Genomic DNA, 11,691 nt, shown 5'->3' on the forward strand with positions numbered 1-11,691 from the left:
TACCATGCACAGAAAACACACAGTGCACGCAAACTGTTTGATCCATCCTATCAGCCTAAACTCTGGCTGCATCTCCTGAACTTTGCTGGGTAATCCATCTTCCCCAAATTCACTCCGACATGCCCAGCTCAGAAATTTTCATCTAAAATAATTATTTTTTTTTAATTATCAATTAAAGCATTGTGACCTCCCAGGGGTTAGTTTTTCCCTTGGCATGGGTCCCTTCTTGGTGCTAAATACATCTGTGTGTTTTCTTGTGGTCGTGCAGGCCTGGATGTGCGGGATGCTCAGCCACAGGAGAAAGGTTTCAGGAGGAATGTGCTTTCCTTGTGATGGATGAGGGAGCCACGTAGTGTTAGAGCACCCTGTGTCTGAGCTGACTGAGTGGCTCTGCATGGCACAGCCACTTCCAGCCCTGCCAGGCGGTGCAGTGCTGGGCCTGCAGGCTGACACCCTGGTCTTGGGGATGCTGTGGAGCAGATGGGCTGCTGGCGCTGTGCTGACTCTAGGCCCTGCACGTTTAAGCAGATGGAAATCGATGTTCTAAAATTGTTCTCTGTGGGTCTTTTTGGGTTTTTGTTTTCTTTTTCCAAGGTCAAACTGTATGCTGGTACATTTGAAGATATTTATGATTGTCCCCAAGCTCTCTCTGGTCGTTAACATTGAGTCGTGTTGATGTGCATGTGTGTGTATACATACCTGCATGCAAAATTGTGCCTGTGATCTGACCATCCGTTCTCTGTGTATAATTACTATTCCATAACCACCTCCCAGAAATGCTAACTGGCATCATGCTCCCAGGAGTAATGGCAGGTCATTTGTCACAAACAGTGGGAGGCACGAGAAGTATTTGTTTCTTTCTCCTGTAGCTGTTGTGCACTGTTTTTGCCAGTCAGGAAGTTTTGCCGAGTGGATCCTTGCCCATGCCCTGGTGCGTTAGTCCATCTTCCATCCAACTGCTCTCCTTTTTCAGGCTGGGCTTTGAAAAATCCTCATGCTTCTGGGACAGCGCTAATGTAGACCTCATGTGATGAGTTCAGCAAAGAAAATGTAATTCATGTATTCTTTAAAACTCAGAAGTGTGTTATTTCAAACCTTGCAGATGCTAAGAATGAAGGGATGTATTAGTGTACTGGGTTCGGATAAAGGTTGGCTTTTGGTTACATCTTTGCTTTTTAGATAAATGGTGTTAGGAAGAATTGAATTATGCATCAATGGCTTGAGTTGCTTGCTTGCCAACCAGCATGATTGTAACTGCTCTTCTAAACTACCCCCAGATGTGTCAGTTGTCTCAAATCCCTGGAAAGGAGGACTCTTGATGAATTGTTTGAGATCTGCTGTGGTCCCGTAGGACGTGGAAAAATCCCTTGTGAGGGTATGCTGGATGTACAGAGGTTTCCTGGCCAAGCTCTCTGTATTTATTCTGTACTAGTAAACTGAAGCTCAAACTTTTGACAATGGCCCAGCTGAAAAGGTTGGTTGGTAAGATTTTTTTTGTATGTAATAGTTTGCCAGTCTGTGTTCATCAGTCAGGGGTGCAAGTTACCTTCTGGCCCACCTCTGCACTTGCTGTCACTGTGCTGGCAAAAGCCCCACTGGGCACACTCGCACCAGCAAAACCAAGTCAAATGACTGGTATGGCTCCACTTGGGGATTAGCAGGAGCTGCACCGCAAAATTCAGCCTCCATGAGCAACGCTGGAGCCCGTTGTCTTGTCCCAGCAAACTCTATCCTGTGTCAGTGGCAGCTCTGTTTGGATGAAGTCCTTTACCATGCCAGCGAGCGGGAGGTTGTTGGTGTTCCCTTGAAAGAGTCACAGCTATTGGCATTAAATGCATTTTAGGGCCATCCTGCTTTCAAACGAAAAACAGCATGGTTGCATCATGAAACTTGTTGCAAACTCTCCCAACTTTTCCTTCTGCCTCACTGTTTTCTCCCCATTTGCAGGTTGAGCAAAAGCAACTGGGTAGCGCTGGTTCTGCTTCAGTGCCAGTTGAGCTTATTTTTATGTTGGTCAACAATACAGAAATATCTCATATCCTAGAAACTTCCCCTTCACCCCAATGGCCGCTCTCTGTGTGATTTACTGCCGGAGGTGACTCTGTCATTTCTTTGCTGTATTGCTGCTGCTGCTGCTGCTGCTGTTTTACCTGGTTTGGTATGTGAGCTTTCTGAGATGGTGTGGGATGTGTAGGATCTTGTGGGTGACTAAACCGTCTCTTTTTCTTCTTCCTTTCTCTCTTTGGTTCGTGCTTGTCTGTCTGCTTTGGTAGGGTTATTAATGAGTTATCAACGTACGTGCTAGGTATAGTTTTGAGGAGGTTTGCATGTCGGTAGTTTGTAAGCAACTAAGGTGCCTCATGTTCGGGTCTGAGCAGATGGGATCCCCTTGCACTCGAGGGCCTGACCCAATGCCCGGTGCCGTTGGCGGGAGGACTCTTGCCAACTCCAGGGGGCGTTGGGTCAGGCCTCGCGCTCCCACCTTTGTTGTGCCTCACTTAAAATGGTGCTTTTTTGGTCGTCTGTTGTTTTCTTTCCAACTTTGTTGGTTGTGGGTTGTTTTTTTCTTTCTGTTGTTGTTGTTTTGTTTTGTTTTGTTTTTTTGTATGGTGCTGTGTATAACTTGAATATATTATGCACATATCCTACCCAATGGGTAGAACAACAAACACACAAACACAAATAGATGTTAATACTGTAAGATAATGTACAGATACCGATTTTAACACAAAATGATGGCATAGACTTTGTGAATGCCAACTTCTGTGCTTGGTCCTCTTTTGTAAGAAGATTTGCAAACGAATGCATACAAATGACAAAAAATAGTCTATGTATTTTATTTTCCTATTAAATATCAATATAATATCATAAGGGAAAAAGTTTGAACAAATCCTTTTTGACTCGCCTGTGTATAGCAATTTGTCATTGGATGCATCTTTGCTGTGAAGATCTGTTCTTTTTTCTTTTTTTTTTTTCTTTAAATGTGTCACTTTAGGAAAATGGAAAAGAAAAAAAAAAAAAAAAAAAAAGCAAAACAAATGAAACCTCCACAGCTTTAACCTTGCAGCTAGATGCTTCTTGTCTTGGGCATTGCCTTGCTATTGCCGAGTTGGACCAGGATTAGTTACTACTTCTCCAGCAGATACATTATTTATTATCCTTGATTAAGTTGTGGTGTTGCTTTTGTTTCTTTTTAACCTAGAAATGGGCTAAAACCTTTCAGATCTTTGTTTTTTTTGTCTGCGTCCTTGATGAGAAGTGAAGCTCAGACAAGCGGGAACCGATCTAGACCACCCCTGTGAAATGAAAAGGAGGCCAACAAGAGTTGTGTGTAACCAGCTGGCTCTGCTGTGCTGCTTCCCCACTGCTGTGCTGTGTGCTGAGCGGAGTGCAGGCATTGAGGCTTTGCTTTCCTCATGCCCTACTGCCAGGCTTATTGCTGACAGCAGCAGCTGAGCCCAGGTCAACATGTAATAAGGTGGAAGGAAGGCCACAGCCTGGTTGGAGCCATCGCGGTTAGGGAGCCCTTTGCGCTGTGCATTTCAGTTGGTAGGATGGTGACGGCCAGGGGACAGGCCTGCCCGGCTGCTTGGGTCCCCCCTCACATCCCCGTGCCCCACGCGCTCTTGGCGTGGCTTGTTAGGTGAAGCAAATACCTCAGGAAAACTAAACGTGAAGTTCTACTTTAGAGAATTGCAGATACTCTACTTATTTTTCTAAGCTGTTTGTTCTAACTATCCCAGGACAGTAGGTGATGTACAAGTTTGTCGGTCTGAGACAGACCAGTCCTCTCGCTGATGGATGCCGGCTGATCTCTCATAGATACCCCTGTCTGTATGTAACTTTTTTATACTTGTCAGGCTTTAACCACAGATGTAACGTAGCGGTGTGTCGGGATGTTGTCGGGACGATGTTTTTGTTTGGTTTTCAGGTGGTAGCCCAGTGCTGTGAGAACGCCCATGGGCTGTACCTGGGCCTGGTGAAGGCCATGGCGAAGCCCTGTGGGCTGAGCAGCCCCTGGCTCCCACCCGCAGCACCCACAGCCCGTGGCTCAGAGCACGGCCCTTGGCCACCCCCTGTGGCTCCTCTGCCAACCTGAAACTCCAGCTACACATTTGTCTGTAAATATCTTTTTAAAAAGCCCCGCGGGCGTCCCATGTCTGAATGTTGACTGTGGCTCTTCTGTTCTTCGTTTTAAAGAAATCCATAAGTTTTATGGCCAGTTCCACATCGTCAAGCCCGTGCAGGTAGCTTGTCTCCATCCCTCTCTCTATTGAGCCGTTTTATCAGTAAGCATGTACCATAGTGAAGTATGCATATTTTATGACTGTCGTTTGTTAACTCATTTATTGTTTGCCAGGGCATAGAGCAGTTGTTCTGGAAGTGTATCTTGCCTGGCCGTGTCCCGTCTCTGTTTGCACTGCAGAACAACTTCTGTGTGTGAAGGAAGAAAAGCAAACAAAAAACCCAGGCCTTGTCTAGCAGGAGTCTTTACAGAGCACACCTTGTGCTAGAAGAACCTAAGGTGTGATTTACCGTAACAAAACTTGCGTATTGAGTGGACCAAACAGGAGCACGTCTCCTTCCGGAGGCACTAATTGGCTTTGAAGCTGCAGTGGCAGGAGCAGACTCAGAGTGTCTTCACAGCCGTGTTCACATTTTGCCATTTTCCACAAAGCGCAGCCAGGATGTTAGAAGTACAAGCAGAAGTTAGGAGAGCCTCAGGCATCGTAGAGCCTGGACAGCAAAAATGATAATAACAAAATCACTTTAATCTCATTTAACAACCTTTTCTACTCGCAGTACCAAGGCTACGTAAGCGCTGCTAGGGACTTTTTATAGCTATGAACTGCCCAATGCTGCTGTGCTCAGAGCATTTCATGACGGTATGTACATCGGTCAGGCTGTTGTACTTAAAACTAACCACCCAATGCCTGGTTTTAGAGTGTGGACCCTCTCTTTGTTGCTTCTTGCTCGTTATTTTACAGTGTAAAATGCTTTATTGCTGTATGGATTTTTTTTTGTACTTCCAACATTGCGGCTTTCAAGATCACACTTTCAGCGTCTCTTATTTTTGTCCATTTTTTTGTTTCCAGTTACTCTGAAATATGTACAGCACTATCAACAATATTTAATCCTTTTAAATTTTATTGTTGTAAAAGCAAATCTATTAAAAACAGTACGGTTTTATTTTATTTTTTACAACTGCATTGGGATTTCTCAGTAGTTGTTCACGTGATGCTATGACAAACCTGGCTTGCTTTAAGTTTTGTTATTGTTGGTATTTCTTTTTTTTTAACCTTACTTTCCTTTTAACACGATTAATTTGTTGCTTATTTTCCACCGTAACTCCCGGTTATATAAAGGAAAAGATTTCAACTGTTGTGTATCTGACTCTTTTAATTGAGCAAATGGTGATGTCCTAGTTTTTAGACCTAAGGTCTGTTATTGCAATACTTTTAAAGGAAGATGTTGCTCTAAGTGCTGTTGTTAGTTTTAAATACAGATTTTATGCTTGTTCTTAATATGCTGTGGTTAAACCATAGCACAAAATTATTAAAAACCATGAAACGCATTTGTCTCCTGTTGAATTTCTTTGTGAAGAGGGGAAAAAGGGGATGAAACACCAGGGTGATGCTCTGTAAAACAAATTCTTGTCCTTGTTCATCCTTGCTTTCCTGCTCTCAAGCTGGTAGCTGGTTGGAGTGTTGATTCAGTCCTTGAAACATAAGCTAAGAACATCCCCTTGACCCCCTTGTGGGCACCCAGTGTTATGGCTGCCCCTGTCAGGGCAGTGCTGGCCCAGAACGTGATGGGCAGTGCCCAAACCATGAAGCTGAAGAAACTGATTGAAAAGGAAACATACAGGATATGGTTCAAGCAGGGGAAAAGCACGTATTCCTGGTAATAGAAGCTAAATCCAACTCTCCACAGGTGATTCCTCTCGCTTTGCTATTGGAAAGCTTAACAACACAAGAAGTGAGCAGTTAATTTCTATTTATGTTGAAGTATGAAGTGATGCTTTGACAGTCTAACAATTCTCTTTTCCTATAAATGCCCAGAGTTAGCATTTCCCCCTCTAAAGCATCTTAATTCTTCCTTGGTGCTTAGAAAGTAGCTGAGGCCTCGGTGCTTAGAAGCGCTCCAGACCTCTGAGCGTCTGTTCCTCCTCTGCTGTCTGAACCCCAAACTCCCTGGAAACTGCTTTTTTGAGACTGCTTTGATCTTTTACTTAAGCTGGTTTTAATTGTATTTATATTTGTTTTATAATATGCCATTCTGTTTGATTGTGTTTTAATATCTTTGCCAATGGTTGCAGCTCAGAACTCGGCTATAAATGGGATGTCTCATCTCAGTAGGGTTACTTTTCCTGTTTAAAGATTAATACAGTGGCTGCTGCAGTCCTGTGAAACCTTTCGGTCTGGCTTCCAGGCTCCCCACAGTATTGCCTCTCATTACAAACACCCTGCTTGTACCACTCCAAACCCTTTTCTTCCCCAAGACCGCTCTATAATGAGGCTTGGTCGCTTAGACAAAAATTAATTAGGCTTCTCTCATTATCACTGTTTTGATCGGTCGTGCTTTAAATGAGTTCTAATTAAAATGCACATTTTAAAAACCTCACTGCTGAATCCTGTTCTCATTGCTTGCTTCTGCTGCAGCGATGCCCGGCTTTTGTTTCACGTGCATTGTCCCACTTCTACACAACTCCAGCTCCGGGTAAGAATAACAACTTGGAGGATTTCTTTCTTTTTTGGCTTGTTTTCTACATGTTTTTTTCCAGACCAAGTGTGAAATGATTACTCCTGAGAGCAGAGGTTAGAGCTGAACGAGCCCATTCTTTTCCACGTGGTCGAAGCGATGAGTTACGTTTCTCAGTACCCCATACAGTTTACAACATTAATTACTCCCAGGATATTCGTCAGCATTTGAGAAATCACCTGCTGTACGTAGTGCTGGTTAACTGCCTGCTTCTGCTTACCTTGGGTGCTACAGATCACCCTTAAATGTAATTAAGTTGGAAGGATTCTGGGATGCGCAGCAGTGCTGGACACACATTGAGCTGAAGGCAACGTGCTGGATGCTGGTGGATTTATGGACTGCAAGTGAAGCGGGCCATGCTGAATGCTCACTGCCCTTTCTAACACATGCAGAGCAGCAGATCCTTATTGCAAAATACTCAGTAATGGCTTCTGCTACAGAGCGCTTTGCACAGAGGTGCTTTCAAGATGCACAGAGGACACAGCAGCACTCAGTGCTGAGCCATCTCCCTGCCTCCACCGCTCGCAGTCCCTCCTGCAGCCAGGCACTGTCTCCCTGCTCCTCCCATCTGTGCGCTTCTGCCTTGTACAGAACTACCATCTCTCTGGGTTTCACTGGTAGTTTCAGGGTTTTTAAATAGCCATCAGAATGCAGCCACCCCTCGCCTGGAGAGAGAAGGCAATTTTTCCACGGAGGCCAAAACGTCACCCTTGAACCCAAGAAGCTCCTCTTCAATGCCAATGCCAGATCACTCCAGATTAATTTAACATTTGCAGACATTACAGTGACTGACAGTGGAGTTGAGTGGAAAATTCCAATTTAATCCCACTCTGTGTGCCACAGACATGGCTCAGACAGCTTGACCTACATTTAACCCTAGACAGCAAGAAACTCTCAGAGGGAAAAAAAAAAACAACAACTAGTTTTGTCCTCAAAGCCCTGGGAATGTTACAGCTTATCGCATGTCCCCGTGCACTTGCATACACGTGTAATTATATTACCAGCCTCTGAGTCTTTCATATGCTGAGCCAAGCTTGCCCTAGTTGGCTTTACTTGGTGAAGAAGTCATATGAGCCAAATCGAAGGCATTAACATGTTTGCATACCCTTTCAAGCAGGGTTTATGGCAACAGCTCAATGTATAGGAGCTGTTTATTTTCCTACAATTGGGTTAGGATTGTAATTAAGTAAGTGCTTTCCAGTTTGCATCCAGCTGCAAACTTGACGGCTCTCCAAAAAAGCCGATCAGCTGGTGTCTTTCTCTATGGAAAAACCTGACAGGTGGGGCTCAGCTGGACGCTGCAGGACCGCGCTTCTGGCCACTTTGTCCCCCTTTGGCTTTGCAGTCCGGCTGTGTGTGTTTCAGAGGGTCAGTGGTGCAGCATTGGGTGCTGCAGCTTCTCAGTGAGAGGTGCAGTGGTGCATGTTGAAAGCCATATGGCTGAGTGATCGCATCAGCCGCTCCGTGCAAGCCCTCTCACCTTTTTAAATTATTCTGTATGTTCTACCACTGCTATGCTTGTAGATAAGAAAACATGCACACCAGCTCTAGCCACATGCTAGGGGAAATGGACGCTTTCATCCCAATTAAAATTATACTCCATCAGGAAAATGGTACTGAGCACACTAAAATCACCATCTGACCATAACACTGATGAAGGCTAAAACTCCTCATGGCAATTGTCACACAGCTTGTAAGTTACTCCAGACTGGGACATGGGAGACTGTGGGTACATTTCCCATATAGAATCACAGAATCACCAAGGTTGGAAAAGACCAAAAGATCATCCAGTCCAACCGTTCACCTATTACCAATAGCTCCCACTAAACCATGTCCCGCAACACAACATCCAGTTGTTCCTTGAACACCCCCAGGGTCGGTGACTCCACCACCTCCCTGGGCAGCCCATTCCAGTGCCTCATCACCCTGTCTGAGAAGTAATACTTCCTAATGTCCAGCCTGAATCTCTCCTGCCACCGCTGATAGGTCTGCTCTTTATGGAAAAGATTCAGGTCTTCACCTTTAGGAATGGATGCTGGCACAACCACTGTTGTTTTTTTTCCCTTTCATTTTCTTTTACTACCAAACAAGACTGCGTATCCTCCTCTGTGTTCCCTCCTCCGCTGTCGTCCAATCAATTGCTTAAACTCAAATCCAAACTTAATGCTACATGTTGCCCTGTGGCCTTATGAAATCAAGATGCATTCTTTCTAGTTAGAAGATCATCTTCATCAAAATAGCCAGATAATTGCCAGGGGATAATTACAGCTCTAATTATTATTGTTGCTGACGGTAAGTGATGAATAAGGACAAATGCAGCTCAGTGCTCCAAGCTGACACCCAAAGCGAACACAATCAGAAATGTGTTTTGATGAGGATGGTCACATGAGGACAGCAGTGACCCCGAAGATGATGTGGCAAGTGCCCTGCTGGGCTGCAGTGCACTGCCAGGGCACAAGGGCTTTCTGTGCTGCCACTGCAGTATTTCCCTACTAAAATGTCTTTCAGTGCCAGATCTAAATGTGCATGGAGCTGCATCAGGGGAGGGGCAGCTGGGGGTTGGGGACAGGTGCTGCACCAGAGGGTGGTGGGCATGGAACGGGCTGCACGGGGCAGTGGGCATGGCTCCAGGCTGTAGCATTTGGTTTGAGTTTTGAGTGGTCTGTATGGAGCCAAGGGTTGGACTTGATGATCCTTGCAGGTCCTTTTGAACTCAGGATATCTTACGATTTTAGGATTCTCAGGCCATTGGAGAGTTTCTGAATGGCTGTGGCACATGTGCTTCCCCATCGAGCCTGTATGTTGTGGTTCTGGCTTATTTATAGCCAGTGTATGTTGTTGTTCTGGCTTATTTATAGCCAGAACAACCAGAAGGATCCATGAGAAGCCAGAAGGTACCCATGAGGACTGTGTGAAACTGCTCAGCCCAGGACTGAGAAATGGGTTTGTTTGATCCATGCCAGTGGAAATCCCATCCCAAGTGATGTGTGGCTATCAGCTCCTCTTCAAGCTCCAGCCTCTATCTGGGCTCTGACTTTTTTTGCCACCCCATCTGGGGCTGCAAATTTTACTTCAGCCCAATCCTGGACCACTTCTTTAGCTTAATTCCCTCCTTGGGTCATAACTTTGCAGCAAGCTCTACTTTCAGCAGCTACAGCTTCATCATGGGCCACAGCTGTGACTCCCTTTTCGGGCTGCAACTCTGGCGCAACCGTGGGCCATGATTTAGGCTCCTGGTCTGCTTAACTTTCACTTCAGTGCAGTCAGTTTCAGGTTCAGCCCTGTCTTGTATTATGATTTTGGCTTCAGCTTCATCTGGGGCTGTAAATTCAACACTGGTGCTACCTTGGGCCACTACTTTTGCTTCAATCAGCTATCAGGCCATCAGGTTTACTCCAGTCCCTGCTCAGAAGGCTAATGTAGCTTTAGCTCCTGTCTTAGCAGTGACTTTGGCTCTTCCTCTGTATTGGGTTGTGACTTTGGCTTCACTCTCTGTAGCGACTCTCATGTCTATTTTGGCCCTTTCTTGGTCTTCCTTGACTTCTGCCCATGTGTCATGGATTGTGCCTTCAGGACCTGCCCCATTCTGGTCTTGCTTGACTAATTTGGCTCCAGTCCTCTATTCAGCTGTGACTTCACCTTCTAGCACTGCTTGCTCCAGCCCCCTTGGTCCATGACTGCAGCTTTTTCTCTCGCTTGATATCAGTCTGTGACTTCAGTTCTGACCCTTTCTTGGGTAAGGAATTAAACTCTATTTTCGCTTCTGACTATTACTTTGATACCATCTCCTTCCTGAGCCACGATTTTAGTTCTGGCCTCTGCTTGGACCAGGACATTGGTGCCAGCCTCTGCTTGGGCCTCTACTTTGCCACTGACCTAGAACAAGATTGTGATTTAAGTGCTAGTTATCTCGGTGCAAGACTTTAGATCTGACCCCATCTCTGTCTGTAACTTCAGCCCCATCCCCAGTTGTAGGTCATGATTTAAGCTCCAGCCACCATCTTGGACCTCCATCTCTCAGGTCTAGCATGACTCGGGGTTGCTACTTTAGCAACCAGTTCACTGTGCAACTTTGGCAAGGCCTGATAGCAACTTGTTTCTTTGGCCCCACATCTGTGGCTTCATTTCCAACTCTGACTTTGGCCCTGACACAGCAGGGGGGGCTGTGGCTTCAGCTTGCTGTTCCATCTTTGGACTTTGGCTTTAGCCTTGGCTTTGGCTCTGGTCCGTGCTTGGCTCACATCTTCAGGTCTGAGTCCATCTTGAGCTATGACTTCCCTGAATCCTACACAGGCCTCTGATTCTGCTCAGGTGCACATGGGATATGAGTTTGCCCCTAGCTCTTGCTCAGGCTGCTATTTCAGTTCTGGAAACACCTTAGGCTACAACTGTGGCTTGAACTTACCTTGAGCCCTTACTTGGGCATTATCTTCAGTCCTATCATGGGCCACTAGTTCTGCTCCGGCTGCTTTTTGGGCTGCCACTCCGGCTCTGGCACCAATCTGGGATCTAACTCTCGCTCCCACCTCATCTGAGGCTTTAACTTAAGATCCAGGTCTTCTTTCTTTGTTGCTCTGGATGCTGCTTGAGAGATACAATTTCATTTCCAACTCTTTCTTCAGCAGCCACTCAAAACCATCACATTCATGCCTACTAGCAGCAAATTCAGTGTAATGTTCTAACAGTGCTGCTGTATATGAGGGAAAAAGAAAGCAAAAATTAAGTAAGTCACTAAAGCAGCAGTTTCTCCGCTGCCTGTGGCAGCAAATGCTTTCACCCTGGTCCCATCAGATCTTTGATGGTTCTGGAAAGAGGCAAGGACAACACCTCTCCCTTCCAGGGGATGAGTCACAAAACCCTTCTCTTTACCAACCTGTATCTCTTTCTTCTGTGCTACCAAATGCACCGCCTGAGGCTGCTTCATGCTGA

The 11,691-nt window shown here is 45.6% G+C and overlaps 1 protein-coding gene across 1 annotated transcript in view; it reads left to right on the forward strand.

Moving 5' to 3' along the window:
* Positions 1-11,691, forward strand: part of LOC107309950 (low-density lipoprotein receptor class A domain-containing protein 4) — a 298,561-nt gene that overhangs the window by 252,867 nt on the left and 34,003 nt on the right. The window lies entirely within an intron of this gene.

The sequence above is a fragment of the Coturnix japonica genome, chromosome 2 (assembly GCF_054131305.1).
Source record: "Coturnix japonica strain WE chromosome 2, WE-NBRP24, whole genome shotgun sequence".
Classification (NCBI taxonomy): Eukaryota; Metazoa; Chordata; class Aves; order Galliformes; family Phasianidae; genus Coturnix; species Coturnix japonica.